The sequence below is a fragment of the Castor canadensis genome, chromosome 17, assembly GCF_047511655.1.
Source record: "Castor canadensis chromosome 17, mCasCan1.hap1v2, whole genome shotgun sequence".
NCBI lineage: Eukaryota > Metazoa > Chordata > Mammalia > Rodentia > Castoridae > Castor > Castor canadensis.
The window spans coordinates 64,744,073-64,761,693 of NC_133402.1; positions in this window are offsets into that span (position 1 = coordinate 64,744,073).

Below are 17,621 nucleotides of genomic sequence, written 5' to 3' on the forward strand. Positions count from 1 at the left end.
ATCAGTTGATGGACACATCAGTTGCTTCCATTTCTTGGCTGTTGTGAACAGAAATGCTAGTGCAGATGTCTCTTTCATACACCAATTTCATTTCCCTTAGATTTATGCCAAGTGGTAGGATTGCTGGCTTATATGGGAAATCTTTGCAACAGATTCAATAGACATTTTTCAAAAGAAGACATAAAAATCGCCAAAAGTATTTGAAAAAATATTCAACATAACTAATCATAATGGAAGAGCAAATCAAAACCACAAAGAGATATCACCTTACACCTGTAAGGAAGGCTAATAAGACTAGTAATCCTACCTACTATGGAGGCAGAGATCATGTTTCATGACCAGCCTGGGCAAAAAGTTTGCAAGACCACATCTCAACCAATAAAAAGCTATGCCTGATCTATCTGCCATCCCAGCTATTTGGGAAGCATTAATAGAAGTATCGCTGTCCAGGTCTTCTGGGTATTAAAGCAATACCCTATTCAAAAAATAGCCATACCAAAAATGACCGAAGGGAATGACTCAAGGGGTAGAGAGCCTGCCTAGCAAGTGCAAGGCCCTGAGTTCAAACGCCAGTACTGCCAAAATAAAATGAAAACTAAAGATAGCAAGTGCCAGTGAGTATGTGAACCAAATCAAATCTTTCCACGTTGTGGATGAAATTTAAAGTAGCATAGCCATTATGGAAAATACTACAGAACTTTGTCAATAATATTTTTCTTCAGGTTGTAATACATATATACATGGAAATGTCACAATTACACCTTGTAGAGCTATCTTAAACAAACAAAAATGCTATTTGCTTTATAAAAACAAAGAAGAGGAAGGCAAAACAGGTCCTGTCTAGGGGGTGGGTACCAGTGGGAAGGATATAAGAAAAGGGGGTCAGAGGGTGAATATGCGGAAAATATTCTGTACCCATGTATGAAAATGGGAAAATGATACCTGCTAAAACTATTCCAGGAATGGGGCAGGGTGTAAAAGGGAATGATGGAGGGGGTGAATTCAACTATGATATATTATAAGAACTTTTATAAATGTCACAATGTACCCCCAGTACAACAATAGTAAAAATAAAATATTTAAAAAACTATGTTCATTTAATTGGCATCTTCTAATCCCAAAAGTCATCAACTACTTGATATTAGATAACTTCACAGAATTTGTTGCAGTGAAACTTATTTCTGTAGAATTTAAAATTAGGAAAACAGGACCTACAGTGAAAAGCTTCAGATTTCAGTTGGCAAATCACAGCCCTTCCACAAACCACTCATATTTACCCAGGCTACCCATGGTTGTCATTGTTGAATTTCACCCAAATATGAGCTGCTTTACTCCAAAAGCACATTGCATCACTACTCATTGTGATTCACTTGTTGAGTGAAGCCTTTATACAAGTATGTTTAAATTGCTGATGTCAGGAATATGTCAGTCCTCTTTTTCTCTCCTCTTGTACTAAACATATTCAGGCTATCTCAGCCTGAGTCTTGTAGTGAAGACAAGTGGACCACGGAACTTATCCAATCAACCATGCCTGTGTAGAAGGAATGAGACATAAATATTTAAATTTGATTTAGACTATTAAGGTTTTGAGATTGTAATTTCAGCCTATCTATCTAATACGCATTTATTAAGATTATGTTTTGGATTTAGTGTTTCAAGAATTTTCCAGTTAAAGTTACTCAAGAACTAATGTGAAATTTTTGTCCAGTTCATGAGTTTTGATCTAGCAGACAGAATGAAATCTCAAAACTTTGCAAGTTTGGAAGAAACTAAGAGCCATTCTGGCCAAAATTTGCCTTAAGTTTATGAATGGTCTTTCAACATATACAGGTATTATCTAGACTAATTTACTGACGAAATAGATGGCATTATTTTCACTGATAACTATTTCAAGGTAAACAAATGTGATTGATTGATTGATTAAAGAAAATTCATTTGAGTAAGTTCAAATCTTCCTGGAAGCTTCCATTCACTGTTCCTGGTTTTACATCTTTTGGCTGCACAGAGCAAGTGTAACACACCTGTTTATGTAAAATCAAAGACAATCTAATAGCTTTACTGATCTTTTCTTATAATTTGGTTGAATTTACACCATTTGACTCTCTTTATTTTCAAATATGTGTAGAATGGTACAGAGAAGTCTTACTATTGCTTCATAAATTCTTGAAAGGTCACTTCTAATAACACATCTGAATATGCATACGGTTTTTGGTAATCACAAAAAATATAAGGCATTTAAAAGTTTTAACTTTGATTCTATATTGTGTTCAAATAGTCTAATTCGATTTTTAAAAAGTCCTCTGTCAAACCTTAGCTCCCTCATCCCTTGACCTTAGGAGTTTAATTTTGGGTTCTTAGCAACATATCTGAATTAAATATTATTTTTTTAGATTTGATCTGTAATTCCACTTTCTATTTGAAGTTCTCGATCATGATTGTGTAAGAGATTATTGGCAATATATTACCATTTAGCATATTGTCTTTCCTTCAAATATATTAATAATATAATCTGAATAAATGCAGAGCAGAACAGATGAAGACCTCTGATACCTGCCCTCCAGGTGACACCAGTTGGTTTTTGAAATTTATTAATTTTGAGCCTTCTGAGCATTCTGAACTTCAACCTACTTTTGTGACACTCGGTTCCTTAAATTTAAGGAAACTTATCACAAAAGATGTCAGAGGATTCGTAATAGAGTCAGCAAACTTAGTTGGACAGATTAAGGGTTAAAATATAAACTTCCTGAATATCATACATGGTGATTCTATTTTAAAATATATTGCATTATTGTAAAAAGTTAACAGTATGAATGCAATGTAGCAATCGCAAGAAAATAATCTTGAGAGGTAATGTACATGTTAATTATCTAAATTTAGTCATTCCAATATATATTATATATGTATCAGACTAAGATATTGTGCACAGTAAAGATAAACTATTTGATCTGTCACTTTAAACAAATAAAAGTGTATTTCCTGTATGGAGGCTTGTTTAAGGGGATCAGATACAGGACTGGCAGTGTTTAAGCCAAAAGGAATTTAATTTGAAACAAAGGAAGATCATGTAAACTATAAACTTTGCAAGTGACTCCAAGTCAATATTCACATTTAAGAATGTTTAATTGTGCAGCATAATAGTTTCAAATATTTGTGATACAGCCATTAGCTACTGCAGAGCACCAAGATGGACACAAAGAGGAGATGGGAACTTACGAGAAAATTGCCTGTCTTGCAGAGTATGCTCCTCTCATAAATAACGATGTCAAATCAGGACAGCGAAAGTGTTCATTATTTCCATGGGCATTTCTTACATTTAAAACCAATAAGGGAGGAATACTTGCCATAAAATCCTTTTAATCTTAGGGACTAAACAGAATATTGAACAAAAAGCCTTGTGAAAAAAAACAGGGAAAAGTCATTAAGATCTGTAATTTCTTTGTGATCCAAGGTTATGCAATGTTCTGTAGAAAGAAGTAGAGGAAATTTAATAGATTTTACATAGCTAATAGATACTCTCTACATGAGCCTGTGATATATGGTTAAGGATACTTAATTTTTAAAAATGACTGGGTTAGATGAATAGCCAAAACTTCATTCTGTTCTTGTTTTACCAAATTGTTTTATTTAATAATGGCATTCAGAAAAATTAGATATTTAATTTTAAATTTAACTCAGCTTATTGGGAAGATAGGTCGAAAGTTAGAGGGACAATGAGATTTAATGCAAGGAGGATTCATTATTATAAGATAAAAGAGCTACAAACAATATTAATTTAAAAAATTTTGAGTTAATAAGAAATTGAATGTTGTCTAGAGTGCATATTCTAATATGTAGAACAGTAAAAACAGCTGCTTTCATTTAAATTCTATTTAAAGGATCGTTCTCCCTGTGTAAACAATCACTTAATTTTAAAAGTAATTTCCATGCTTGCACAGGGAAGATAAGCAGTTCAATATAGCTCTTTGCTTCTGTATTTCAATTCTTCTGAAAGATTGTTATCATTGACATGGTGTCTTTCTTCCTCCCTCCCTCCTTTCCTTCTTTCCTTCTGTCTTTTCTTTTCCAGAACTGGGGATTGAACTCAGGGAGTTCTCTACCACTTGAGCTGTGCCCCCAGTCCTTGTGCTTTAGTTTGTTTCCATGCATAGTCTCACCCTAACTTTACCTGTGCAGACCTGAGACCTCCTATGTACACCACCACATCTGTCCAAGACATCTTTCTTCTCTGATTCTGTACAGGGTAATAGAAAGAATTCAGAAGTGATTCTAATGACAATGAGAATTTATATTTATTACAATTTCTATATTCTCCAAAACATATTGGAAGCCTTTGTTCCCAGTAAAAATAAGGGAAAAGAAACCATTGCTTGAAATCATCAACAATTACACAGTAAAACTCATCATAGAGAGAGTAATGGAATGCCATTGATAAAAGTATCAACTCTTAATATGCCAACTTTTAAACTGGCCTTACCTGAAAAAAAAAATTTGCTTTCAGATATTTCTTTCTGAATATGGGACATGCAATTTGCTTCCCTTTGCCTTATGCTTGTATATAAAACCTGTCTTTCTGATTAACGCTGGATTGCCCTCAGAACTGTTAAGAAAGCTGTCAAGACCAGAAGATTAAGGAGCTCCCGCTGAGTCACAATCGCTGCACAGCCTGTGGTACAGGAATGGATGTGGCTGAGCAAATTGGAAGCAAAGCCCACAGCAAGTCTTCAGTCTACTGGAAGGCTTGTGTCCCTAGAATTCAAAGCAAAGAAGACTGAATTAATTCCAGAGGTTTGTACAGAGATAACTGTTATAAGAAGCAGAATTAGCTGACAAATATTTTGTGGTTTTTCAACCATTTTTATTTTTGGTATCTCATACAAAGCTCATTTTGTGGATAAATCTCTCCAACATTCAGTGGTTTAGACTGTTGACACAGAGTTCATTTTCATCTACCCAGAAACCTCCTGTGCACTGAGTCAGAGCACAGAGCCTTGTTTGAACTTACTTCTCAGTCACTTTCCCTGTGAAGCTTCTTGGGATAAAAGGGGTGGCATTTTTCATTCTAATGGAAGTCTCCTCCCCATAAAGGATCAGTTGGTGACAGAGTAGACCAGATCTTCTTGCAGATTGCAATTCTGAAGGGTTCTTTAAACTTAACAAAAACTCACAAAACCCCACACCTTTTCCCATGAAAGCATAGTTCTATTTAATCTCCCATGAGTCTTTAGTTTACTTATTTTCTAGTTTCTTTGATGGACAGGTATTACTTATATTTCTTTATCTGCATCTCACGTTAATAGAGACAGACAGATTGCTAGCCCAGGTTGTGGTTATAAATTAGAAAATTTCTGAAGTGCACCATTGAAGTTCTCAGAATGGCCACAATCTCCTTTTCATAATGCCCTACCTAAACAAATAGAGAGATCTCACACAAAACGCCAAGAGTATGGTGTGTGTCTATCAGCAGCGGCAGGAGACATCAGGATATTTTCAAAAAGATTAATGCCTGAGTGTTAACCATATTATATTTATTCTGAGAATCACGAAAAGAGTAGATCAGGAAATGTTGAGTTCTGCTCAGACTACAAGCTAAGATGAAGATGCTTATTGAAAAAGATTTTTTTTAAAGATGTTAAAAGAAGAACATTCTGCATTGACCGACTAGAGTTGTAAATGACAGTAGTATTAAATGTATAGGATAGAATGAGTGAAGATGTCAGTATGAACTGTTGTCAGGAACTTTTTCTTGAAACCAAAAATCAATTTGCAACACTATCATAGTGTGATACTATAACGCTATTTTTATACATTTTAAAACATCCCAATAATAAATATTACTTGTGCTTGGATATATTTATTGTGGATAACTGTGTGGATACAAAATAATATAATGTGATATACATCACTACATCATTTGTAACTTCCTTTATGTAATAATCCAGGTATAAATGGTGTAGAGTTAAGTTACCTACCTCGCTCTGCCTTTTAAATGGTTAATGAGTATTCATTGGTACTTGCTTTGGGTATCCATCTCGAGCATCTGCATGGCTCTGGAGGAGGCAGAGTTCTAGTGAGGACCCTTAACATGGAGTAAAAAAAATAATGCTTTTATTTCCACTTTGTCCACTACTGTCAGACTTTTATTAAGTGCTAAGTCTATTATTTTAGTAATTTGCATAAAAAATACAATGATGTATATTTTTGCATGTGAAATTCCTTTAGAATAAAAGATACAAGTGAAAGAGTGGTTTCAGGTATAAGGTTGTACACTGAAATGAAAACAAATGGATTCTTTCCTTTGCTCTCCTTTTTTCAGGTGTCCAAGAGGTTTGGGGAGAAATTGAAGGCTAGAATGATCTTGTCCTATTGAATGGACAAATTGAGAAGTACACCATTTCACCTTACAGTCTGAAAATAACTCAAAATTTGTTATAAATCATAGTTAATGAAAGGAAAAGTGAAAGGATAAATCTGAGATCAATAACTCTGCTAGAAATAAATCACAAATATGATAAATGGGACTCCAAAGACCAAAGAAATTGTCAGAAAGTTATTTCTTTTGTGTGTCTGTGTGATTAGTGGGAACCTTACATAAACTCACTGGTTCAGTCCTAAGGAAATGAAAGTCATTTGAAAGACCTGTTACCTTACCTTCCAATACAAGGAACTACTCAGGTCTTCCCATACAGAATGATAACATTTTCATTCAACTTTTTTGTCCTTCCATTACTTTGATAGTAATTGAGAAAAAAGTTAAGTTAAATTACAAATCCTTTGTGTATGCGTGTCAGATACAATTTTCTTGAAAAAGACAGGTACTTACATTTCTATTAAAAATGTCAAATGCCAGCAAAGTTTTAAATCCTGAAACTAATGTACAAGTTCTTCATATAAGTTATGCATGTGTATAACACTATGCAGGCAGCATTTAATTTTACTTTGCTTAATTTTGCTGATAAATTAGAATATATTTAGGCAGACTACCTGCCTATTGGTTCTCTTTCTGAAAATAGTTCTTAAATGTAGTGATGAATCAAAATTGTATAAGTAGTTGTGAGATATTTATCGTGTGTATTCTGACAGTTAGGTTCCATAATAAAAAGCTTTAATTAAGAGGACTTTCTTAACTAGACTTTGACTGACTTTCCAAATGTACATTGTATGCATTCTTTCATGAATTATGTCAATAAGATACAAAATTATGGAACTAGACATACATTTAGTAACAAGTCTAATGTATCTGGATTACTGCTTTTGAAAAAAAATCTTCAATTTCCATTATAACTAACCCAGCACATGAAATGTGTTTTATTATGGAAATTTTGTCTAAAGCAAAAGATTGAGAGAAAAATTTTTTACTAAAGGCAATACATCTAATTCAGAGAATGTCAAAGTATTCATTTTCTGGTTGCATTCCCAGTCACCTTAACCAGTGATCCGAGAGACTTATAGGGATGCATGTTTTTGAGATGGAACTTTTTCATATTGGAATAAAAATGATGAAAATAAAGATGTTTTGATGTTTGTAATTCTTTATAACCAGTATTAAATTATTTTAAATCTCCTCCTATTATATAATATGTCTGGAACTAACCTATTTTGTTACTGGCATTTAATAAAAATAAAAATGTGCCAAAATCACATACATATATGGCACATAAGTAAGTCATTTTATAACTCTATATGCATTTAGAATAATTGCTCTCACAAAGCTGTATGCTATCAAACAGCAAAATCTTTCTTTAAATACATCCTGCTCTAGTTTTGGTTTTTTTAAATAAGCACATAATAGTTGAACAGGGGGTTGCATTGTGACATGTATGTATGGGCTTGCAATATCTCTTAATTAGGTTTACTTCCTCCATCATTCTCCCTCATTCCTTTCACTCTTCTTAGAACATTTTAAACAAGTTTCATTGTTCTAGTCTTATACCTAAATACAAAATACATCCACCAAATCTGCAGTCCTTTACCCTCTCCCTGTGCTCTTTCCCTATGTGCCCACCCCAAACAAGACCTGCTTCATTTTCTACTCCTTCATTGTTTTAGATGTACATTGATAGTTCCAGGGGTTGACCTAGGTATTTCAGACATGTATATGTATTACTTTAATAAGATTATCCCCATTACTTACTCTTTATCACTCTGCTCCCCTATTATTCAACAACTTACAGTGCAATGCATTATATTATCTTCATACACAGAGCCAACATTTCAATATTTTTCATTCTCAAAGACTCCATATCTATATATATACTTTATATATATAGATATATATATATAAAGTTCATATATGTATTTCTGTGTACATTTACTATATAATTCTAGCTTTCACATGAAGGAAAGCATGTGACCTTTGACCTTTTGAGCTTGGCTTACATCACTTAACATGATGTTCTCCAGGTCCATCCATTTACCTGCAAATAGCATATTTCATTCTTCTTTATGGCTGGACAATACTCCACTGTGCATATGTATCTTTCTGAATCCATTCTTCATTTGTAGGCCATCTAGGCTATTTTTCAAAGCTTGGCTATGGTGAAAAGTGCTGCAATGAACATGGGGGTGCAAGTGTGGCTCTATTGCATCCTCTCTTACAATCCTCTGGGTACGTGCCCAGCAGTGGTATCTCTGACCTTATGATAGTTCTGGTTTTTGAGGACACTCCATAGCAATTTCACTGATTTGCATTCCCACCAACAGTGTAGAAGGGCTCTTTTTCCATGCAGACTTACCAGCATTTGTTATGTGTGTTATTGATAGTCATCCTGACTGGAGTGAGGTGGAATCACAATGTGATTTTGGTTTGCATTTCCTTTACAGCCAAGGATGTTGAGCATTTCTCCATGTATTTATTGGCCATTGTACTTTTGAGAACAGACTATTCAGTTAATTTGCCCCTTGGATCAGTAGCTTGTTGATTCTTTGCGAGGTTAGTTTTTTTTTTTTATCTCTGTATATTCTAGTAATTGCCAGATGAGTAGCTAGCAAAGATTTTCTCCCATTCTGTAGACTGTCTCTTTAGTCAAGTGACTGTTTCCTTTTGCTGTGCAAAAGCTTTATAGTTCATATAATGCCATTTGTCAAACCTTTATCATAATTGCTAGCTCTTGGAGTTCTATTCATAAAAGTTTTAATTATCCCTGTGTGATCCAGTGTGTTCCCTATTTTTTCCTAAGTAATTTTACCCTTTCAGATCTTACTGTAAGGTCTCTGATCTACTTTGAATTGATATTAGTACAAAGTGAGAGACTGGGTTCTAGTTTCAGTCTTTGGTAGCATTTGTTGAAGAGGCTGTCTTTTCTCCAACACATATTTTGGGTACCTTTGTCGAAAATCAAACAGCTGCAGCTGTGTGGGTTTCTGTCAGGGCCTTCAATTCTATTCTATTTGCCTTCATGTCTGTTTCTGTGCTAATCCCATGCTGTTTGTATTGCTATTACTGTAGTACAATTTGAAGTCAGATATTGTGATACCGCCAGCATTGCTCTTATTATTCAGGATTACTTTGGCTAGTCAAGGTCTTTTTTGCTTCCATGTAAACATTAAGATTGACTTTCCTATCTTGGTGAATTGTAATTATTGAAATTTTGATACGAATTGCATTAAACATACAGATTGCTTTGGTGGTGTATCCGTTTTTCACAATATTAATTCTGCTGGTCCATGAGCATGACTCTTCTATTGTCTTCATTGATTTCTTTCTTTATGATTTATAACTTAGATTTTATAAGTCTTTCTCTTCCTTGGTTAAATTTATTATTAGATATTTAAATTTTTTGAAGTTACTGTGAATGATATTATTTTCCTAAATTCTTTCTCAGACTACTCATTGTAGTGTACCAAAATGCAACTGAATTTTGTGTACTGACTTTGTATCCTGTCACTGATGAAAATGTTGATGAGATCTAAGAATTTTTTGGTAAAGGTTTAGGTTATTCAGGTATAAGATCACATCATCTGCAAATAGGGGAATTTGACTTCTTTCTTCTCCATTAGAATAACTTTTATTTCTTTCTCCTGTCTTATTGCTTTGGCTAAGAATTGCAGTACTATGTTGAGTAAGAGTATGGAGAGTGGACATCCTTAACTCATTCCTGATTGTAGAGGAAATGGTTTCATTTTTGTCCCTATTAATATGATATTGGCTATAGGTTTGTTGTATATTGTCTTTATAATGTTGGGAAATGTTCCTTCTATTCCTAATTTCCTCAGAGCTTTTATCATGAAAGAGTGTTGAATTTTGTCAAGACTTTTTCTGCATCTACTGATATGGTAATGTGGTTTTTGTCTGTTTTCTCTTTGTGTTGTATTACCTTTATAGATTTGGAAATGTTGTACCACCCTTGCATACATGGACTGAAACCTGTTTGATTGTGATGTATAATCTTTTTAATGTGTTGGATTCTGTTAGCAAGATTTTATTGAGGATTTTTTGCATCTATTGTTCATCAGGGATATTGGACTACAACTTTTTTTTTTCTTGATGCATCCTTACCTGGTTTTGGTATTAGTGTAACACTGGCTTTGTAAAATGAGGATGCTAGTATTCCTTCCTTTTGTCCTTTATGGAATAGTTTAAGCAGCATTAGTGTTAGTTCTATAAAGTTCTGGTGGAATTCAACAATGAATCCATCAGGGCCTGGGCTTCTCTTTGTTGGGAGGTTCTTTATAATTGTCTCAATCTCATTGCTTGCTATAGATCTGTTTAAATTGTTAATGTTCTCTTGGTTCAATTTTCATGGGTAATATGTGTCAAGCAATGATCTATTTCTTCTTCATTTTCCAGTTTGTTGAAATATAGGTTGCCAAAATATTCCCTTGTGATATTTAAATTTCATGGTACCTATTGCAATATCCCCTTTCTCATCTCTGATTTTATAGATTCAAATCTTCTTCTTTCTTCTTTTAATTTGGCTAAAGTTTGTTGATCTTGCTTATTTTTCAATGAACCAACTTTTTGTTTCATGAGTTCATTATATCATTCCACTAGTCTCCAATTCATTGATTGGGTCTTGGATCTTTATAATCTCTTTCCATCTATAATTTCTTAGACTGGCTGGCTCTTGTATTTCTAAGAGTTTGACATTTCATCATGGCACTATTTATTTAAGACCTGTCTAATTTTTTGTGTGAGTGCTAATGGATATAAATTTCCCTACTAAGAATGTCACTGTTCTGTTCCATAAGTGCTGGTAAATAGTGTCCAAATTTTCATTTGAATGTAGGAATTTATTCATTTCTTTGCTGCTAATTTCTCCAACGACCCATTGATTGTTCAAAAATGTGTTGTTCAATCTCCATGAGTTTGGATAATTTGGTTGGGGGGAGGATTCTTGCTATTTATTCATGGTATATTTGGATACAGGAAATTATTTTGATTTATTATTTTTTTATTTGTTGGGGTTTGTTTTATGATTTAGGATGTGATCTATTCTGTGTTAAGCTCCATGGGCTGCTGAGGAAAATGTGTAAGCAGCAGGCATCTGTAAGTCTCTGTTAAGTCAATTTTGTTCATGGTATTCATTAGTTCTGGGATATGTTTGCTACTTTTGTCTGGATGTTCTGCTTATGGGTGTAAGTAGTATGTTGAGATCTCCCACTATAATTGTATCTGAGCCTATCTGTTCTTTTAAGTTCAGCAGTGTTTTGTTTTGCTTTTTGATGAACTTGGGGCACCATTGTTCCATACACATATGTTTCGGATTGTTATACGTTCTTGCTGGATTGTTTCCTTCCAATCTCTTCCAACAGATTTTTGTATAAAATCTGCTTTGTCTTATATAAGGATAGTTACTCCTGCTTGCTTTTTTTCCCATATGCCTTGCAAATCTTTGTCCCAGCGTTCACTTTTAACTTGTGTTTGTGTGAGGTGTGGTTCTTATAGACAACAGATTATTGGCTCTTGCTTTTTGATTCGATCAGACAATGTATGTCTTTTGATTGGAGAGTTAAGTCCATTTACATTTAAGGTTATGATTTAGAAGTATTTACTGATTACTGTGTTTCTATGGCTTTTTTTTTTTCCACAATGAGTCTCATGTTGATTGTTCTTTACATTTGGCTTTGTTCATCTTTGTTTGAACTGAGTTCATCTTGCTTGCCTTCCTAGCTCTCATGGGTTCATCAGTTCTCCTTTTCATTCTTTCCTGGTATCTCATGTTTGTGATGGTTTTTCATCCTCTTCCTTCTAAATTATTTCCTTGAGTATCCTTTGTGATGCTGGCATGGTGTGTATGGCCTGCTTCAACTTATCTTTGCCTGGGAAGGTCCTTACTTCTCCATCATGATTGAAGAGCAACGGTACTAGATGTAACATTCTTGATTAGTCATTAGTCATTCCCAAAGCTTGAGTTAAATCACTCCGTGCATTCCTGACTTTCAGGGTTTGTGCTGAAAGGTCTGAGGTCATTCTTACATGGTGACCTTTGTATTGTTGGGGTCTGAGATTGACCACCCCTCAGAGGAACAAAAAGACACTCATGATAATGTAAGCCACAAAGCGAGGTTGATTTCCAGCCAGCTGGGGTCCGGGTGTCCGCCCAAGGCAGTGGGTTTCAACATGGACCCCGAATACAAAATTCAGGCTGCTTTTATATTTTTTTAGACATTAGTCATGGTCACACAGCAATTTTTATGGTCCCTGGGGTCACATATTTCTGATATCACCCACATCTTGGTGGTGGGGCAAGATTACTTGAAGATTATTTATCAGGAATTTGGTAAACACCAGGTGTCTCAACTCATTGACTCACATACCATTTTAGCAAGATTAACCAGAAATAGTCCCTGTTCCCAGAAACCATCCCACCTCCCTCAGTTCCAGTAAGTGGTGGCTTGGGTCATGTTAGCCATGGCTGGTTTCAGGCTGAGTGGGCTGCAAGCCTCAAAGGTACCCTAACATTTGTACCCTAACATTCCCCTCTTTAGTTTTTCATAATGAGGAATCATGCTTATCTGGGCGATGAGCGTAAACATCCTCAGGACTAGGTAACTGTTCGTATTGCTGCCTCAGGACCATTAGTTGGACTGTACTAATTCGATCTTTCACGAAAGTCACTAGCTTATTTAGAATACAAGGACCAAAGGTTAAGATAAGCAGTAGTATGACCAGAGGGCCCACCAGGGTAGAGACCAAGGTAGTGAACCAGGGGGACCTATTGAACCAAGCTTCGAACCAATTTTCTTGGGCTTCCCTTTCCCGTTTCCTTTTTGCCAGTCCTTCTCTCACTTTAGACATAGACTCCCAAACTACCCCTGAATGGTCAGCATAAAAACAACATTCCTCCCCTAGGGCTGCACATAGTCCCCCCTGCTGAAGGAACAATAAGTCTAGGCCCCGTCAGTTCTGAAGCACTACCTCAGATAGAGAGGTAAGGGATTTTTCCAGGTGACTAATGGAGGCTTCTATCCTCTCTATATCCTCGTCTATGACCGCATGCAGCGAGGACATCCCTTTATGTTGAGTAGCCAGGGAGGCTATGCCAGTTCCTGCCCCAGCCACCCCTAGGCTAAGTAGGGTAGCAATGGTTAATGCAGAAATAGGCTCTCTCTTCTTTTTCTCACCCGTTCCTGATTCCAGTATGAATATAGGCTCTCCTCAGAATGACAGATGATGCGGGGCAGCACAGCCACTAGGACACAGAATTCTTCAGAGCCATTAAACACATTAGTTGATAGGCAAGGGGTGAGCCCGGACTGTGAGCATATCCACCATCCATTGCCTTTTGGAATTACCGACTTAATACCATTGCCCCAGGTGGGGCGCATAGGTCCTGTTTTCCCACTGGCACCTTCCCTAAGCAGGTTCCTTGGCTGCTCACTTGTTGTATGGTCAGACCTCTCTTACGGTCTCCCCAGAAACATTGGGTAGGGTTTTCACTAGTCAAGATGTCGTAGCTGACATTTAGCCCTATTGCCTCATAGAATGGGGGCCTCACATCATAGCACAGCCAGCAGGAGGTAGTCATATTGGGGTTGGTGTGATTCAATGTTAGGAATGCAGCATTTACCAGATTCCAGAGGGGGTCTGTGGACCCGGTCATGAGACTGGGCGTCACCAAGGGAGGGCCGGTGCCTAATGGTCCTGGAGTTTTAATACTAGCCTTTGTGTGAGGCTGGGTAGGGACTGGGGTTGTGCGAGGTCGGAGAGGTGGCTCTACATAGAGCGGCTTAAGTACTTTGTTGGGGCCTACCGTTTTGGACGGTGGCCCCATGGGCTCGACTTTTAATCTGATTACTACTGTCAAGCCAGAATGTCCACCATATTTATAAAACACAAGTCCCCACACCTTACCTTGTATCCACCCTGGGGTGTCCTCTTTGCCACTGTCAGTGAAAGTGACCTTGATTCTATCTGTATCTGTGGGCTGGCATTTATGGGTGGGTGACGGAATTCTGCGCCCCCAGGATACCCCATTTACAAAGGCAAATTTGACTAGGTCCGGTTTTGCTATCCCCCACTTCCGTTCACCATCGTTGGATGTGACACATGCCCATGACTTACAGAAGGAGTATTGTAGCCGGGGCAAGCATAAAAACCATAACGTCGGGCTGACTCCAGGGCAGTAGACTTGTAGGCAGGATTGATGTCTCTGAAGCAGAATTGAAGCTCCGGCCACCAAGTTCCTATGGGGGCAGTGCGAGTAGTCTCATTAAGGGTGGTATGAGTCTCCCCATTGGTGAGTATCCAGGTTTGCTTATAGGGCTGGTGAGGGTTGGTTTCTGCGAGGCTCCTGCTCTGGGCATTGAGCAAGATCAGAGCAACCAGCCAACCCATCCGTGGCTGCTCCTGAAGACTCTGCATGTTCCCGGGGTTGCAAAAGCTTCAGCTTCAATGGGTTATCTGGGTGCCACCATGCGTTCCACTCTCTAGCCTCTTTCTGTTCCTGATGATTGGCTTGACGCACATGGGAGTGATGGACCCAAGGCCCGATGCTGTCAACCTTAAGAGCAGTGGGAGTAACCAGAATGACCAGGTAAGGGCCTTTCCATCTTTCTTCCAGAGTGCGGGCTCTGTACTTCTTTACCCATACCCAATCCCCTGGGACGATGCCATGTTCCAGGTTTGATGTGTCCTTTTTCTCATACAAGGCATGCACTATGGGCCAGATTTCACGTTGGACCTCCTGTAGGGCTTTTAAGCTGGCCAAGTAATTTGGGGCCGTACTGGGGTCTTGGTCTGGTAGGGTTTGGACAATAATGGGGGGCAGAGCCCCGTATAGAATTTCAAAATGTGTCAATCCATGTACCTATGGTGAATTTCGAACCCGGAAGATGGCATAGGGTAGGAGGGCCACCCAGTCTCAGCCAGTCTTGATGGCTAATTTAGATAAGGTCTTCTTTAGGGTCCAATTCATTCTTTCTACCTGCCCTGAGCTCTGGGGGTTATATTCACAATGCAGTTTCCAATTAGTCCCCACTGCCCAGGCCAGCCCTTGTAGGACGTTACTGATGAATGCCGGACCGTTATCAGAGCCTAGAGTTTCGGGGATGCCTTATCTGGGTATGATTTCCTCCAGCAAAACCTTAGCTACGACTTGAGAAGTCTCTCGTTTTGTAGGAAAAGCCTCCACCCAGCCTGAGAAGGTGTCTATCAGAACCAACAAATACCTATACCCATATCTTCCCAGCTTCACCTCTTTGAAATCCACTTCCCAGCTCCGTCCTGGTGCCCTCCCCCGTACCCGTGTACCTGTATGTAGGAGTCCCTTTTTGCTGGGTTTCATAGCCTGGCACCTGGCACATTGGTCCACAATCTTTTGAATCTGGGCTGTTTGGTGCAGGAACCGGAGGTGGGCCGACTCGAGGAGGGTGAGCAGTTTCTTCTTGCCTAAATGGTTGGCTCAATGTAAATTGGAGAGGAGAAACAGTCCTAACTTTTCAGGAAGGATCAGCCGCCCTTTGATATCACGATACCAGCCTTGCTGATTGGGCTCTGGGCACCGGTGATCTTGGATCTACTGTTTGTCTTCCAGGGTGTACTTGGGTAGCAGTGGCAAGCGTGGAAGCTTGGGCACGGGTAAGGTCAGCGCTAGGGTCGTGGAGGCCAAAGCAGCATTTCAGGCCGCTATGTCCGCACGCTGGTTCCCTGTAGCTTCTGGAGTCTGGGCAGATTGGTGACCAGGAACATGTACTACCACCACAGCTTGGGGCTTCTGCACCGCAGTCAGTAGTCTCTGGATCTCCAGGAGGTTACGTAGCTCCTTTCCTTCTGCTGTAATGAAACCCCTTTCCCGGTAGATGGTGCCATGTACATGGACGGTGCCGAAAGCATAATGGCTGTCGGTATAAACAGTCACTCGTTTTCCCTCAGCCCGCTCTAGTGCCTCTGCCAGCGCGATCAGTTCAGCCTTCTAGGCTGAGGTCCCCGGGGGCAGCGGGGCACTCCAAATTATGTTCCCACCTTGGTCCACCACCGCTGTGCCCATCTTACGCACCCCATCCGAGATGAAACTACTCCCATCTATATACCATACCAGCTCACTGTTGGGTAGGGTTGAGTCCTGGAGATCGGGGAGCACTTGGGTGATTTCAGCTATAATCTCCTGACAGTCATGTAGAGGGGCTTCCAGGTCCAGATTTGGCAGCAAGGTGGCCGGATTTAGAGAAACCGGGTCAGAGAAGAGGATTCGGGGAGCATCCAGCAAGAGTCCTTGGTAATGAGTCAGTCGGACGTTGGTCATCCATCTACCTGGAGGGTGCTTTAGGACTCCCTCTACTGCATGGGGGGTTACCACCTTCAGATGTTGCCCAAAAGTGAGCTTATCTGCGTCCTTTACCATTAGGGCAACTGCCACTATGATCTGCAGGCATGGGGACCAGCCCGCTGCAACTGGGTCTAACCTTTTGGATAAATAAGCAACTGGCCGCTTCCAGGGCCCTAGGTGCTGCATTAGTACCCCTTTCGCTATCCCCCTTCTTTTGTCTACAAAGAGGGTGAAGGGCTTTAGAGGGTCTGGCAGCACCAGGGCCGGGGCTCTCAGGAGGGCGGTCTTGAGCTCCTCAAAGTCCTTTTGTTCATCTGGCTCCCAGGCCCAAGGGGCCTTGTCCTTAGTTGCCTCGTATAAGGGTTTTGCCAGTTCAGCATAACCCAATATCCACAGCCGGCAGTAGCCCGCCGTCCCCAGGAACTCGCGGACTTCTCGAGCCGAGGTGGGGATGGGGAGTCTGAGAATAGTTTCTTTCATAGCATTCATTAACCATCTGGTTCCCTCTTTTAGTTCATACCCCAGGTAGGTGACTGTTTGTCTACAAATTTGAGCCTTCTTTGCACTGGCCCGATAGCCCAACTTCCCCAGCTCCTGGAGGAGGTCTCCAGTGGCTTGCCAGCACTCAGCTTCAGATGCAGCTGCCAAAAGCAAGTCATCTACATACTGCAAAAGTGTGGTGGAACTGTGGCTCTGGCGATATGAGTCCAGATCCTGATTAAGAGCCTCGTTGAACAGAGTAGGGGAGTTTTTGAAACCTTGTGGAAGTCTAGTCCATGTTAACTGTCCAGGGGTTCCTGTATTTTCATCATGCCATTCAAAGGCAAAAATATGTTGACTATTGGGTGCCAGGCCTATGCTAAAAAAAGCATCTTTCAAGTCCAAAGTGGTATACCAAACATGGGAGGGGGGAAA